This window comes from Bactrocera tryoni, chromosome 4, assembly GCF_016617805.1.
Source record: "Bactrocera tryoni isolate S06 chromosome 4, CSIRO_BtryS06_freeze2, whole genome shotgun sequence".
Classification (NCBI taxonomy): Eukaryota; Metazoa; Arthropoda; class Insecta; order Diptera; family Tephritidae; genus Bactrocera; species Bactrocera tryoni.
This window is the reverse complement of record NC_052502.1, coordinates 75,092,387-75,109,754: the sequence shown is the minus strand read 5'-3', so window position 1 is coordinate 75,109,754 and position 17,368 is coordinate 75,092,387. Positions and strand designations below refer to the sequence as shown.

The 17,368-nt window shown below is 30.3% G+C and overlaps 1 protein-coding gene across 5 annotated transcripts in view; it reads right to left on the bottom strand.

The window, feature by feature from the left end:
* The window catches only part of LOC120774195 (calcitonin gene-related peptide type 1 receptor), a 77,413-nt gene that overhangs the window by 32,846 nt on the left and 27,199 nt on the right, over positions 1–17,368 (bottom strand). For 2 of the 5 annotated variants that reach the window (XM_040103630.1, XM_040103631.1), the window contains exons 1-2: positions 16,402–16,567; positions 13,991–14,392 (exon numbers count right to left, since the gene is read on the bottom strand). The exons of 2 other annotated variants lie outside the window; for them this stretch is intronic. The gene's annotated coding sequence lies outside the window, so the exon portion shown is untranslated. Of the gene's footprint in view, positions 1–13,990; positions 14,393–16,401; positions 16,568–17,368 lie in introns of those variants that run through there. One more of the 5 variants, XM_040103632.1, reaches the window with a different exon arrangement.

Here is a 17,368-nt window from a genome sequence, read left to right as displayed (position 1 = left end):
GTATATGTATATATACATATATACCTTTGCATATATGTATACGCATACACACATGTATGTGTGTGGCTGCGTGCATGCCAAATATGTGCGTGGCCTCAGCCGAAAAACTGCATTTGGCCGGAACGAACGTAATCGCATTTCGTTACACAAACTCTGAACGCTCTATTTCCGCTCACGCGCGCTGCACAAATTTCGCGCACACAGCAACAATAGCAGTGTTACCAATTTTGTTTTGTGAAGATATGCGCCTACGCCGCTTTCGATTGCAATTTTATAACAATTTACTGTTGCCACAGCAAAGAATTGCATTTTTTGGTCACTCATACGCCACGGCGCACCACGCAAAGCTGATGTTTATTTAAGGCATATGCATGTGTAAGTGTGTGCGGTTCTTTTGTGTGAGTTGTGTATGGTTATTTGCATGCCTTTCAAGCGAATCGAAGCGGATCAGAGTAGGCAATTGCTGATTTAAGCCAGATCTCGAAACACGTACTCTCCGAGTAACACACACCCACGCACTTTTATGCGCATATTCATAATAAATAACTACAAATAACTCAAATATTCATATGCTACCGCCATTTGCATGTTAATTGATGATATTTGTTTGCTGAAATCCCCACACAGTATTTGTTGTCCGTGTCACTTGAAATGTGTGGGTGTATGTGTGTGCGTGTGTGCCTTCGTTTATTAAAATGCATACTAATTTCGTATTTTTAATAACTTGGCTATGTTTTTGCGCTTTAATCAAATGCGAACTTAATTGCAGAGTTGTTTTTATGAAATAGGCGTCCATTAATAGATATTGTTTGTCTCATGTCATTTTTAAAAATATCAGACAGTAAATTTTAGCACTCATTTTTATACGTTACTCTAATAGTTTTTTCTGTCGAATGTTAAATTTTTCCGTATTTTATGACTAAATATTACGAAGTCTGATTCGGCTAAATTTATTAGTTTAAAAATTCAGTAATAAAAATACTGGGTAGTCGAAAAAGTCTCTTCGTTTTTGTCAATAGGTGTCGTTGCAGTCGTATGCTGCTATAATGATTTTAGATTTTAGATTTGTATTGTTCTAAATTTTGTTGTAAGACTTTGTATTAAAAATTGTTTTGTACTAAAATTTAGTACTACATTTTTTCTAAACTTTGTACTAAAATTCCGTTTTAAAATTTTACATTTCGTTTTTAATTTTGTTTTAAAATTTTGTCCTACAGCTTTTTCTAAATTCAGTACTAAATTTTCTTTCTAAAAATTTTAGAACAAAAGGGTTGTATTTAAAACCAGCTCTCATGTATTATTTAGTACATTAAAAAGACTTGTACTAAAATTCGCACAAAAATTGTATCAATACCCTGATATAAAAATTTAATATAAAAACTTGTACTCAAATTTTTTCTATATTTTGTATTGAAATTTCGCTCTCCATTTTGTACAAAAATTCTTACTTTTTATTTCCTAAAATTTTTTGTTTTTTAAATAAGTACTATTTTTTCCGATTTTAGTACTTTCTTTTAAATTTTCTAAATTTTGCTTAAATTGTAATTCTAAAAATTTTAGAAAAAAAATTGTTGTACCAAAAAGCAATCTCAAGTATTATATTGATTTTAGTACATTAAATAAGACTTGATTATAAATAACACCAAAACTTCAAAAGTGTACTAAAATGTACAAAAATCTGCTCGCAGCCTAAGAAGCCACAACAATAATAAAAAAATATACAATATTTTGTATAAGCATCATAGGCATATGCGCCCAGCATACATAAACAAACATAATTTTGTTGTAAGTGACTAACACTGTCCCTAAAAAGTCCATAAAATAAGCCAAGTTTATTATTTTGAACTGTAAATTGCATGAAAGCAAAATCTGTGTTTTATTATTATTAGAAATTAGGCTATTTGCCACACTCACACACACATACATATGTATGTGCATACCCACACGCTTTTAAGTCCGCTTAAATGACAGTTGGAAAGTATAAAATTTAATATGAGCATGTTAGTGCGCTCGTCGACAGCTCATAAATGTCCTTTCCGCGCTGCAACACAAACGCACATGCTTCAGAGTGAAGTGAGGTTGGCCATTTTTCAATGACCACAGTAGCTGCCATGGCCAGCGCCGCTACTACGACGAAGCGGGGCATAATGTAGCATACTTTTGTGCGCGCGTCAACGCTTAAACACGCAAGCGTTTGTGTGTGTGTGCGCGGAGGGCAACAATGAAGAAGTTGTAAACAAAATGGTATTCTTGCTGACAACAACAACAGCAAAAGTAATAATAACAATAAGATTAACAACAACAAAGACAACAACATTTATTAGCTTTCTTCACTGTGCAGTTTTTACATATATTTGCTGCCTTTTCCGCCATTATTTCGCCACATACATGGTTGCATGCGCATAAACACACACACAAGCGCGCAAAATCAAAGAAATGTATTTACGTGTTGTTGTTGCTGCTGTTAGCGGCATTACGTCGTGCTTTGGAAAACTCCCTTCTGCTGTCACATACAATTCTGAGTATGTGTGTGTGTGTGTGTGTGTGGGATAAGCTATTATATTTGTGTGTATGTGTCGGCGCGACTACTGCGCATCGGTATATGTATTGGCATTAAGTTTTATTAAATAAACGCCGCAGGGTTTCTATTTCGTATTCGTTTAAGTATTTTTATACAAACGCTTCAATGTATTTGTGTGTGCTTTCCACATTTAGAAACTTTTTCATACTGCAATTTCATTGCAATATTTTTTTTGCAACACTTTCGGCGTGAAAATGCCCTGCGGCATAGAAAATTATTGTGTTCCAAGCGTGTAATTTAAATAAATATTTGAATCTAAATAAGCGTCCTGACTGACTCGCGACAAATTGGATTAGTGTGCGCAAGCTTTTGTTATATGTGGGTCTCTCTTGCCTTAACCTGTGCTAGGCAGTACCGAAGGGGTGAATATTTTCGCTTCGAAATGCACCGAAAGCACGACAATAAATGATTTTGCTACCTTTATTTTGGACCATAACCTATGCCAAATTTCGTGAAAATATCTTTTCAAATAGAAAAGTTGATCGTTCAGTTTGTATATAAGCAATATCTTAAAGTGGTCCGATATGGTTCAGACACGTGGACATCAACTTGGGAAGAAAAGGACGTGCGCTGAACTTCGCGTACATACAGAAAGATTGGATGTAAATGGTTAAATCTGCGCTGCGCTGATCATTAATAAATATATTTAATAAGGGCTCCCACGTTTCGTTTGTGAAAAGCTTTGTTGAAAACTTAATACACCCCGTTTAGGGTATAAATATATAATTTTATGAACTATATTTCAAATTTCGCTGGTTTGAGCTGAGGAACGTAAATGGATGCAACAAATTACGATATAAACACCATAGCTGTGTGCTATTTACATATATTCGCTCTTGTAAAACAATTCAATTTAATACCGTGAGTTACCACTGCGAAGTTTAGGGATTTCGACTTTATAAAGAATATGTAATAAAATACATAAATTGAGGCGGAACCTTGGCCTTGGTGCTGTGAAGACACTCACATGCCATTTATATAGATGAATAACCCTCACATTATTATTTTTCTGCGCATAATTTGGTTTGCCATTCTTTACGTGCTTCCCCAGCTGGGCTTAGTTTTCCTGGAACTTCCGCAACTTCCGCAACTTTTTTTTATACATTACGTGAAGCGTAAAAAAGGCAAACAAATAAATAATTTACTTGCAATGAGATTTCTTTTAGCGCTGCTGCAGCCACTAACACGAGCGTAGTAAGGCAGGTTGGTGTGGTTGAGCCGCTATTATTTGCAAACAAACATAAACTTCTGGATAATAATGTATATATGTATGCATGCGAACACAGTTCTAGACATATATAACTTAATACTTTTATTTGCGCGTTTTTCTGCATATAGTTACCCTGTAGGAAAAGTTAAAAACAAATTACGAATTTAGTAGAAATTAAAAAAAAAATAAGTTGAAGTTTGCATAGAATAGATAGAAATACGAAAAGACTTTTTCGACTACCAATGTTTGGATTATAAGTTATGAAAAAACAAATTTTAGATTTGAAAATTATGAAAATATTAAAAAAAATATAAAAAATATAAAAAATGTAAAAAAGTTACAAAAATCAGAAAAATTATTTAATCGACTCTAAAAAATTAAAATATATGAATTAATAAAATAAAAAAAAATAATAATAATTAAGAAAGTATAAAATAAAATATTTTTTTATACGGTATAAGAAAACAATATATTTTTTCAATTTTAAAAATTTTTTAAAAGTTAAAATATTATAAAAATCATTTAATCGATTCTAAAAACTTAAATATATTAATAAACAAAATTTAAAAACTAAAAAAAATTAATAAATAAAGTATAAAATAAAACATTTTTTTATTTTTGTATCGCATGAAAAAACAATCTATTTTTTAATTTTAAAAAATTTTAAAAAGCTAAAAAATAAGAAACATTTATTAATCGATTCTAAAAAACTTAAATATGTTAATAAATAAAACTTAAACAAATGAAAACAAAACATAATAAATAAAATACAAAATTAAATATTTTTATTTTTACACCGCATGAAAAAAATACTATTTTTTAATTTTTTGTTTTATTATAAAGTAGCCAGAACCTTTTTTTATATCAAAAAATTAAAAAAAAATAAATAAACTTAATTTATGTAATAATTAATAACTTTTTATACAAAAAACAAAATTAAGAAAATTTAAGAGTATAACATTTTGTCCCCTTTTTTATTCAAATTTAGCTTCTTGCACTTACTAATTGATAAAACTTAATAATATTTAAAGCAAGAATAGCAACAAAGAATATTTAATAAAAAAAAATAAAACAAATGAAAAAGTTAAGGAAAAATATTAAAAAAAGATAAGAAAAAATATAAAAGGTTAAAAAAATCGAATAGAAAAATGAAATAATAGCCTTTCTGATATTTTTATTCTAATTTTACTTCATGCGCCCTCGAATTGAACAAAACTTTTTTATAAAACGCTATATTAACAAATTTATTGCAACACTGTCAAACTTAAAAAATTAAGAAGTAAATAAAAAATATAAGAAAATTTAAAAAATAAAAAGTAAACAAGTTAAAATAATATTAATAAAAGCAAAAATTGCTATAAGAAAAATTAAAATAAAACACAATAGAATTAAAAAAGAAATAAAGAAATATATAAAAACTAGAAACAAAAAAAATAATTAAAAAAATTAAAAATAATTTAAAAAAACTTTAAAGAAGTTCAACAATACTTTTTAGTAGAAAATCATTTTGCATTGCGTAATGCACTCACTACTTATAGCATAGAACTTATTTAATAATATTTTACGTTAAATTAGTCTAATAGTCTAGGTAGTCTAAAAAGTATTTTCGTATTTTGTCAATAGATATCGTTGCAGTCGCATATCTCCAGTGCTACCAATCGCATTGTGTTATACCATATAGTGTTGCAAAGGTGCGATATTAAGCTTCATTGTATCACAGAAAAAATTAAACTCGGGGAAGTTAAAAAAAGTGACAACTGTTCAAAAATGAGTGAAAATAATAAAGAAATTCGCTACATTTTGAAATTTTTGGTACAAATTTGTTTGTTTCTTTATTAGTGTAAATTTAAAAAATATTAGTTAAAAATTTATTAGAAATACGAAAAGACTTTTTCGACTACCCAATATTTGAAGCAAAATAGGGCAAAAAAGGAAGACTAAAAGAAAAGTTTATATATAATTACACATATAATTAATATTATTAAACTAATGACAGCTCTACGGTTTGACAGCTGTCCTTCTCATACCGAATTTTTTCCTGCAGGGTCGGGGCCTGTTTATGCATGAATATAGTACTATGAATATGTTTTCTTAGTGTACACAGAGTCAGACTTCTAAGTTTTCTTCTACTTAAAAAACAGTTCATACTCTTTGCTTAGGCTTATTTCGTTTTATCACTATTATTAAGTGAGTTTTGTTTGTCTTTTTTGTGCCCCTATATTTGCATTCGGCGCATAAGTTAACCAAAGTCTTGCTAAACTTCAAGCATTGAGAGTTGACTAATTCAAAGTGTTTGACTTCAAAGTAGTAGAAAAACTATTGTTTGATTACAGGGTGATCCATATAAATAAGAATAATAAACATAAATTTGAGAATATTTTCAAGTAACAGTACAACGATTTATTTGAAAATAAATAAATTAAATATCATTGGTGGTTTTTGGTGGAAATTTTTGAAAATATTATGCCTAACTGCGCTCACTAGGATTACTGAAAGCTCATAAGTTATCAACTAAACTTTTTATTGCGATATCATTTCGCAATTATTTATGTATTTTTATTATTTTCAAAGTACTTCCGGGGTGTTACTAAATTTTCTAACTTCCTCTTTTTATTTGTTCCCCTTCCACTTTAATGCAGCGAGATGTTTTTCGATTTTCCGCACATTTCTTTCATATGATACGCTTTTTTATATATGTATATAAAAGAAATACAACTCTGTTTGGATACGCCCTTAAATGCCATAAACCTTCGCTGGCAGGAAACTAACAATAATAGAGACAACATGCTGAACAACAACAACAGCAATTAAGTCGAAAGTTTCTTTGTGCAATAATATGAGGCAGCTTGTACTTTTTGTCTGAGTACAAGATTGTCGTCTGCGGCTTTGTTGATGTTGTTGTTGTAAAGGCAATTGAACAGCTGCTGGCGCGTGTGTAATATCCACAATTGCGGAAGCATAAGTCAGTCAATGTTTGTAAACAAAGCGGGAGAGCTGACTCTGCTCTTCTATTGGGGTCTAAGTGTGTTTTTCTTGTTCTTCCATGTATCAATAAATTATCGCAGTAGCTTGAAATGCACTAAAAATTTGTGTTTGCAATATTTCATATTCTAAGAAAATTTTCAGATTATGAACTTTTCTAATTAAATTTAAGAAAAATTGAAATTTGTGTGCTCTTTAGTTAAAAATTTGGATAAAAAAAATCTATTTAGTGCTAGCAAATTAATGCATCATTCTGAATAATTGCTTATTCAAAACGCACATGTTTTTTATTTATGTATATTTGCAAAAAAAACAACTGGTCTTTTTGTAACTAGTTTGCAACTAGCAGTAAAATTTTTGAAATTATACGCCTATATAGAGAATAATCACATATGAAATTATTTTGAAATATTATGCCTATATCGAGAATAACCATATATGAAGCCACAATTTCACAATTAAAACAAAAAATAAAAGTTGGTCCGAATATAACTAGTTTGTAACTAGTCGGTAAATATTTTAAATCTATGCAAATAGCACAAGGGTCATATATTTGGACGAAATTTAACGAAGTATAATAAATTAAAAAAATAAAATATGCATATTTGTAAAGAAATCAAATTAGCCGATTATAACTAGTTTGCAACTACTTAGTAGTAAAATTTTTGTAGATTTACCCCAATATCAAGAATAAACATATATGAAGGCAAAATTTCGAAATTAAATAGAACTAAAAAATTGGACCGAATGCAACTACCTTGTAACTAGACGGGAAATATTTTAAGTCTATGCAAATAATCAGAATAATTAAATATTTTGACGAAATTACGCTAAATAAAGTACATTTTCGCCAACCTTTAAAAATTGTTTATATAAGTTTAACTTCTTAACTATTTTGTGGAATTACATCGGCTTCAAAGCAAAAGTATCTGGTAAAAACAAAATTAAATCAACTCCTACCATCACCCACGTATAGATAAGATTGTAAAAAATGGCCAACTAATCGCACAAACGAATTCAGTGATGGACAACACTAGGATGCCAATGTGCTTCTTGAGCGAATTCTATTTTTGTGTGCGCCGCATTTGTACAGCTATTTATGTCCATCATGTGCGCAACACATTTATTACCAGGCCATAATGTCCAATGACTGTTGCAGCAAATCGACGTGACAAACCTTCCTAATAGGCTTTAAGTATGGGAAAATTAGTGAGGATAGTAAATAAAAGCGTCGATACTCGTAAATTTCAGGCGGGCTTGTCTATGCGTGCGTGTGTGAGTGCGATGCTTAAGAATGCAGAAATCAGAAATGTGCTGTTTATACTCGTATAGCTATCAAAATCATATAAAAGCGCCAGAAATTATTATAGCACGCAGAGTGAATTGCTGCCAAAATTTGCTACACGCATTAACTCCAGCCGTGAAGTGCTCTCTGCGAAGGGAGAGTTATGATAATTTAGCAGCCATTAGGCCAGGACAACCCGCCTCCAATGAGGGTCGTTGAAGATATATTCAAATAGTTTAAGAATTAACTGAATTTCGAAATATTTGAATGAATATAAATTTAGAGAAATATTTCGAAGTAATTGTGGAAAAAGAAAGGATAATAATGGAACAAGAAATTAAAACAGAAAGATATGTAGCAAGTAAGAAGAGAACTAGAGAAAATCTAAGGTAATAGTTTGAGGAACGATGTGGAATTGAAACATTAATTCGCACAATGATAGTTATAGGTATAAACAATTTTCTTTTCCCTTGTAATTTAATATATAAGTAATAAATAAATTTAAAAATATAAAAATTACAAATTTCATTAAATGGAACGATTTGGAAAGGAAATAAATTATTGTAATATATTATAGTAATTCAATTTAATTAAAATGGTAATATATATCCTATTTTGTAGCACGTGCTGTCTAAAAATATGACTTGTTTCTATGGATTTTAAGAGATTTGAAGTGAAATCGAAACGGAATAGATTGAAAATGAAACATTTATAACAAAAATTATTTGTTGACTGGAATTATCAAAACTGACGTATATAATTATAATAAAAAACATTTGTATTGAAGCAGAATGAAATGGAATTAGAACACTGAAGATTAATATTTTGCCAAAGTTGATTTTGGAAAATTATATAGAATAAAAAATATTTCTATTAAAGCGAAATAAAATGAAATAGAAGCGGAATGAAATGGAATTGGAACACTGAAAAAGCAAAAGTTGATTTTAGAAAATCATATGGATTAAAAACCATTTTTATTGCAGCGAAATGAAATGAAATAGAAGCGGAATGAAATGGTCTTGGAACATTGAAAAAGCGAAAGTTGATTTTGGAAAATTATATGGATTAAAAAACATTTCTATTAAAGCGAAATTAAATGAAATGGAATGAAATGAAATTGGGAAACTAAAAAATAATAATTTTGCGAAAGTTGAGTGTGGAAAATTTTAAAATTTATCAAACCATTTTAATAAGAGAGTATCATGTTAGGTAATCATTATAAAATGAGAAATATATATGTACATACATAAAAATGCACATACATACATACATACATATGTACATATGTACAATGTGTGCATGTCAGTATGTATGTCCGTAAACACAAAACTTCCAAATTTTGCACTAATATTTCATCTGCTTATCAGGCAAGCTACAGTTCACACACTTCACTTGTCAAATCTCTGCCTGTGTTGGGTGCTTCTAGTTTTTGCACAAAATAATGACATTAAATTATGATAAAATTTTCAGGCGGCTTGTCTAGTAATTGCAAATTTTAGCGGAACAAATTTAATAGCCACTCAAGTATGTAAATTATGTATACAAATACATACATACATATGTATATACATAAGTATGTATGTAAACGTAAATTTCTAGATATGAAGACTGGTGAAACTTGTAGAAGGAAGATTAAATATACATATGACTAAATGAATTTGGGCGTGGGTGTATGTAGATATGCATATATGTACATATGTATGACACACATACATATGTATGTACTCAAAAGCCAATACCAGCGTACTGAGATACCGCTATACGACAAACAATTGCTACGAAATTAACAAGTTTTTGCATAAACTTCACTTTCTTTCAGTACAGCCACTGCCACTGCTCCTCAAATATAGAAATGGACTGGTTCCATTTTAACTAGTTCGTTACTATTTGTGAAATTTTTTCCAAGATGCATATTTCTTTTTATTTCTTTACATTTCAGAGTAATATCGGCTTAATAAACAATTTTTTGTCGATATTAAAGACTTAACAAAGCTAAGAACTGAGCGCAGTAGTGTGTAGAAATAACCGAAACTAGTTATAAATTAAAATTTTAGCGTTATTTACATGCATGCAAGCATGCTTTTACTGCGTTCGTGGAAATATAAAAATTAAACTGGACGTAATTGAACTAGTTTGTAACTAGTTAGTAAAATTTATTTTTTAAGCGTAAACTCACATTTCTGGATAAGTTTCGCCTAACAAACTGGTTGTTAAAAAATTGAACTGGTCGTAATTTAACTAGTTTGTCACTAGTTAGTCACATTTTTTTTTTAGTAATAATTTACATTTCCGAATAAGCTTCGCCTAACAAACACATTTTTTTAATAATGAAGTAAGCTTTGAGCTCCTTAAAAACTACTCAATTAACAGGTAACTATTTGAACTGAACCAATTTTTCGTTGATATACACTTAGAGACATGCTTATATGCATGTACTAGTATTCTTAGCTAAATAAGTACATATATATATATATATACATGTCTGCTCATGGAACTTCATATGCCAAACTTTGCGTAAAAGTGTCATTTGCAGCGCTCACTTGAGCGGAAGATTGTTACAAGCGGAAAACTAGCACAAAGACGCACACACCCATAATGTGACATATTTTTGTAGATATATTTGCTTTATATACATATGTATATATGCAATATATGGTATATGCATGTGCTCCTGCAACGGATATTAGAATTGTGTAAATTTCTAACCACTTTCTATTTTCTTTTCTCTCTCATACTCCCTTTTATTTTTCGCTTTCTCGCGTCTTCTGCGCACCAGCTTTACAATCAGCTTGAGTGCGGCAATTTATTTCAAGTTGCAAACAACTATTAGCGGTGAAAATTGTTGTGGTGGTAATGGTTTACTACACATACGCTTTGTTATTGTTATTGTTGTTACCGTTGTTGCCACAGCGACACTCGCATTTCTGTTATCGTGCGCCATTCAGTTCCATTTATATATTGCACATGTTACGTGTACCACATTAGACGCTTGTAACCGCTTAATGCAATCAATTTTTCGCACCCACACACCCACACGAATCTATACAAACCAAAGCAGCGCATAGAAACACCCACACACACGCATTTAATTGGCGCTATTTATGCACGAGTCACAAAAAACTGCTTTGAAATCGTACAAAAAAAATAAAACACAGACACACACTAAACGAAGCACACACACATGCAAATAATATTTATATTTATATAACTACAGACAAGCTCGCTTCATGGAGGAGTTTTTCTCACATTTGCTCACTCTTCATCTTTTGTCCGTCCAGCTGCAGCTGCAATGGTTTTATAAAACTGTTTTTAATAACTGTAAATCCGCAAATGCCACTTTGACCCTCCCCTGACCCTGGACGGCTTACTCGTCCAGTTTCTTATCGTCGATTTTTCTTGAATTAAATAGTTCTTTGTTTGCTTTTAATTGGTTGATGCTGGCGGCGAATAGGTTACACACACTCACACCCATACACACACACATCTTTTCAGCTTAATGAGCACACATACAGCAGCAATAGAGTTGAATAGAAACTTTGAGTCATCACAAACCGAGTTAGAAAACTTTAAGCTTATAAATAAATTTATAACGAAAGTTAAATATTGTGAAAGCAAATAGAGATCTGTCATAGTGACAAAGAGCGCAGAGGGCGCCTGATGGAAGGCCTTATATGAGGTATTATTGTCTACATATGTCCTACATCTACCTACAGAGTTCAGCTGAATAAATCTTATAATTTCCTAGACGATAACCCAGACATAAACCCAACACTTCTTACTTAGAAGCAAAGGGCTTGGTTCCCTTAGAGAAATGGAAAACTGAGACGAACACTATGGCAAAGCCGAGTCCATTTTTGGAATAAGAGCCTTATTAGCGGGAACTTCTTTTCGCCATAACCATCGGATCTACCCCACTTGATGAAGCAGAAAAAATACGTACTAAGAGCTATAGTTTGATACGGTAGAAATAAGAGCTCTAAATATACCTTTATAGCTTGGCGCAGCGGGAAAGCTCCATGAAAGACTACTTAAACCCAGACTCAAAGGGACTATCAACGAAGCTGGAGAACAAACATGGCTTTAGACCCAGCAGATCAACTATAGGAGCTATAAAATGCGTCACTGAAAGTGTAGAAGTCGCACAACGTAGATGGCATAAGTACAAAAGAATAGTGTGCTGGCGAATCAAGATGTCCGAAACGCCTTCAACAGCGCTAGATGGGTAGATTTGATTGACGCTGTCGAAAAAAGCCTCTAGATTCCCGACGACTACCTCAGGGCTGTCGTGCCGAGCTACCTTAGCAACAGGAAACTGATGTAGGAGACTAAAGAGGGATCACGACAGCTAGCGGTCACGTCAGGAGCAACACAAGGATCCATTCCCGCATAGCCCAGACTTTTGGAACATTAGCTACGACGCTATATTAAAACTAGAAATGCCAGATGATACACGGAAGATATTTCAGCAGTAATCACAGCAAGGGATACAGAAGAAGCGCGAAGAAAGCTGAATCTGGTCATAGTACGGACGCAAGCTTGGCGCGACTCACACAACCTCCAGCTCGCTACGGAGAAATCAGAGCTACTACTGCTAACAAGCACATACCCTTCGAGATAAGCATGCACACGACTACGGTATTCTTAGGACACAAAAAACAGTAAACTACCTAGGCCTAAGACTGGATCCCATACTAACCTTCTGGGTACAAATCCAGCATGCAACAGGAAAGGCAGCGAAGATCACCTCTCAACTGAGCTGATTAATGGCCAACATAGGAGGCCCCAGCCAAGGAAAGAGAAAGCTCCTAGCTCTTATTATACGGAGCCAAGATATGAGCAGACGTATTTAAAAAGGAAAATCGGCGTAGGATAGTGGCCAGAGTGCACCGCACCAAAGGTTGTATCAGCCTACCGAAAGCAATACTAGTTATAAGCGGAAATGCCCCAATTGACCTTCTAGCATGCGAAAGAAAAATGCTGTGGGAGCTAAAGAAATCATCTGGTAATAACAAGAGAGCAATAGAACAAATAAAGAAAGATATAATAACAGCATGGGAACAAAGATGGGAGACTAAAAGTCGTGGCAGATGATATGTATTTATATATATACATTTTTATAAACAAGACTTGAATATTATACAGAATCGACAGAAATCCACAAACTTCGACATAAATATGAAAACTTGCAGTTTTGAGGATAATACAACTGTGATGATCCATCGAATATGTGTCTGTCCAGTAATTTCTGGGTTCTCTGGGTTTGATATGTGCAGGCCTTACATTTCAGTGGACTACGAAAAGCTGAGCTAAATCTGGGTACAAAATAATAATCAGAGAGGAATAATACTATATTCATTCAAGGCTTCCAATGCCGTTTGGAGCAATTAATATTGATTTACTGTTAGAAACTTCTAGAACTTCACAAGCTTTCCATATAAAAATGAGTTTAGACAGCGAAATCGAAGGAAGATAATGATACTCAATATTGGAATTAGACACAAAACTCATTTAGCTTAGTTCACAGTTTGAGAGGCTCACTGAAAATTTAAGAAAACTATTTTCTGATTTTATGTACACAAAAAAGGAATTTACAGCATTTCTTTTTGTTTTTTGTTAAAACCCTCAGCATTTTCTGGGCTAAAAAGGAGTTTAAGAGTACCACTTAATTTAAGATATATCTGAGTTGGCGATTTTTGATAAGCAGATGAGACTTTTTATTTTCTTGTGTAAAAAAACAACACAAATTATGGTGCGGTTAGCCAAAAGCACACTCAAGGCAGCTCATTCCACCCATTATCTACCGCCATATTAATAAAAAAAAAAACAGACAAAAGCATCTAGTCGCACTGAGCGCGTGTTTATTAGACTTTTCCTGCTCATATGTATGAGTTCATACATATATTTTCTTTTCTAAAAATTCATTTTTGTTTACCTCTTGAATTTATGCTTGCAACGTCTTTATTTACATTCACTTTGCGGCAAAGTGTGCGGACGTCAGCTGTTTAATGCAGAGCGGCGTACGCGTTGATTTCATTCACTGTGCTGTGTGTCTATGAGTGGACCGGGGTCGGCATATGTTGCTTTGTGTTTTTGATGTGTTCTTTAATCATAATTCGATAAGAGATTTTTAAATAGACGACGCTTGGTGCGCCACATAACAATACATTTTGATTTGGTTTCCTTGTTTCTTTGTTATTAAGTGTATGTGACTTGTATGGAGGTTTTAATTCAAGATTATGTCACTCTTTTACGGCATGTGCAGATTTGTTTCGAATTCTTTATTTGTTGTTTATTTATTTATTTTTCTTTTTGATTGCGAGCTGTTTGGGCAAAACTAAGTTGTATTTTTTAATTAATATTTATTTTCGGAATAAACAGATTTGCAAAAATAAATATAACTGTACTTTTATGAAGGTTATTCAGCAAAAATTAAGAAATGAATTTGACTTTTTATATATATGTTCTTAAAAGTTTTTTAAAAATTTGAAAATAATTGAAAATGTTTTACTCAAAACTTTTTGAATTTTTTTTAAATTAGTTTTCTTTAATAGTTTTAGCTTTTTTTTTGACTTTTATCAATTTCTGATTGGTTTTCACTATTTTTACATTAAATTTTTTAAAAATATTGTGTAATTTTAAAATAATTTTTAAAACATTTTTAGTTTGGAAGCAATTTGTTTTATGATTTTAATCAGCTTAGACCAGTAGTTATCGGTTTTAGTACTTTTTAATGTGAAATTTTTCTTCTTTTGACAAAAAGTAAAACAAAAAGTTTTTTTTTAAATTATATTTAAAGATTTGAAAGTTTTAGTATGAAAAAATGCCAACTTTTTACTTTTTTTTCAAAAATATGTTTTTTATAATAGCTTTGTTTTAATTTTTTGTATTTTTTTTTTTGTAAAAAAGAAATAATTAATATAAATATTAAAATTTTATTTTTATGGAAGTAAAATAATATTAATTTTTTAATATGAAAATATATAATTCCTTATATATTAAAAAATATAATTTTTACATTTTTAATTAAAAAATAATAATTTTAATTTTAAAAAAATTTAATTCAATTAAAAAAATTTTATTTTACTTAACTCATTCTAAATTTGATTTGAAAGTTAGTTTTAAAATTTTTTAAGAATATTAATAGAAAATAATTGCATTTAAATTTGTTTAAAATTGGAAAAAAATTAAATATAATTTCTTAGCATCAACTATTTGTTTTTAGTTTTTTAATTGTAATTTTGAAAACTTATTATTTTTTAAGATTACTTATCGAAAGAATGCTATATTTAAAATTAAAGGAAATAAAAATTGATAGAAGTAAATGTTTTTTTGTTCTTTTTTTTCTTTTTTATGTAAATGTTAAATTTTATTTTCCTAAGATTAACAAATTATTTTTTTTTTTTCAATACAAATTTTGAAAAACCATTACTTTTTAAAATTACTATTCGAAAGACTGTAATAATTAAAATTAAAAAATAAATAAAAAAATTGAAAAAAATATTTTTTAAATTAAAAATGAAAAAAATTTAAAATTAAATTTAATAATTTTTTTGAAATATATAAAGATTGAAAAAATATTTTTTAAATAAAAGATGAAAAAGATTTAAAATAAAATTTCAAAAAAATTATTAAATTTAATTTAAATTTTTTTAATTATATTAAACTTTCTTAATTATAATTAACTTTTGTTTAATTAAAATGGAAAAAACTTAAGATTAAAAGGCGAAGAGAATTTAGGTTAAAAATTTTCGTAACAAAAAAAGTGTAGATCGCTATCTTTGACATAAAAAATAATTATAAATAAAAAAACTTGGTTTTCAAAGGAAATATTTTGTAGTAAAAAAAGTGTTTCTTCTCAAATTTTATTATAATTTACTTTAAGAAAAAAATTTTGGAAACTGAATTATAATTTTACTAAGTTTTTGAGTTAAATTCTATTTTGGAAAACCAAAGTAAAGAAATATTTTTTGATCACGATTTTAGCTGTTTTCTACATAATTTTCTCTTTTAATCTTTGTAATCTTTTAAGATTACTAAATAAATAAAAATTGAAGAAATTAAATTTTTATTAAGAAAAGAAAATTTAATAAATTAAATTTTTTAAATTAAAGATGGGGAGAACTTAAAATTTTAATTAAAATTTTTTAGTTGCATTCCTTTTATAAAAAAATGACTTTAAAATTTATTTATTTTTATTTAAATTATTTTTATTTTATTTATTTAAATTTGGTTTTCATTCGATATAAATTTGATTAAACTTTTCGCTTTCGCTGCAATTTTTATTTATTTAAAATATGACTTTGTAAATTTTTAACTAAACTTTATAGATAATAATCAAATTACTTTAGTTTTAATTTTTTGAAGGAATTTGATATTTGGCACTCTTATTTCAATCATTTAGTACAACAATTTCCCGCCAAAATGTATTTCACTCTCTTTCCACTTATGGCACTTCTCATTCACTTGCACTGTATCCACATTGATATATTTGCCCGAGCCAACGTGTCCGTTCACGGCGTTGTCAAATGCATGAATGATTTACTGCCGAGAAATTTTTCATCTGCCGGCTGATGCTGTGTAAACACTGCATTTGTGTGAAAGCAGCGGCATGCTTTTCGTGTATTCAATGTGGTCAATGTGGAAAAAAAAACTGTGGAACGCGAAAAAGAATGCTAAAGAGCTTATTTATCATACCTGAGAGCTTCGGAAAAAGCTTTTGCAAATACTGCTTTTGTCTAAGTAGTCATAATAGTTGAAGAAAGCTTCAGAGTGTACGAAGTATAAAACAAAACCGTTTTTGAAAGCTTTTTAAAAAGCTTAATGGGCGTGTGGCTATCATTAGTTTTATAAAAGCTTACTTTTAGAGCTTTGGTGTCTGTTAGCAAATTGAGGCATTTTTAAGTTTATTTTAAATGTAAAATAGAAATGCTGAAAAGTTGGGTTCAGACTTTTTGTGCATTGAGTTGCAATTATTTTCCAATATATTCCTCCACAATTTAAAATGTTCAAATAAAATAGTTACAAAAAAATAAAACAATATGTAGGCTTTCACTTTGCAATATTTATACACTCATATATGTAACATATGCATTTGTGAGTAGGCTGAGCCGTGACCGAAATTCAGTTTCGCAAAGGTGCTTTATATGCTCGCTTGTATTTGCCAGTGTGTGTGAGCTTTGCATGGCTTAGTGTTACAATGCCACCGAAAGTGCGGTTGTGGCGGTTAGCGACAAGTGTTAAATTTTACACCAACACATCGGCATATACACGAACATAGTGGGCATACAACAAAATTCAATGGTGAGAGCGG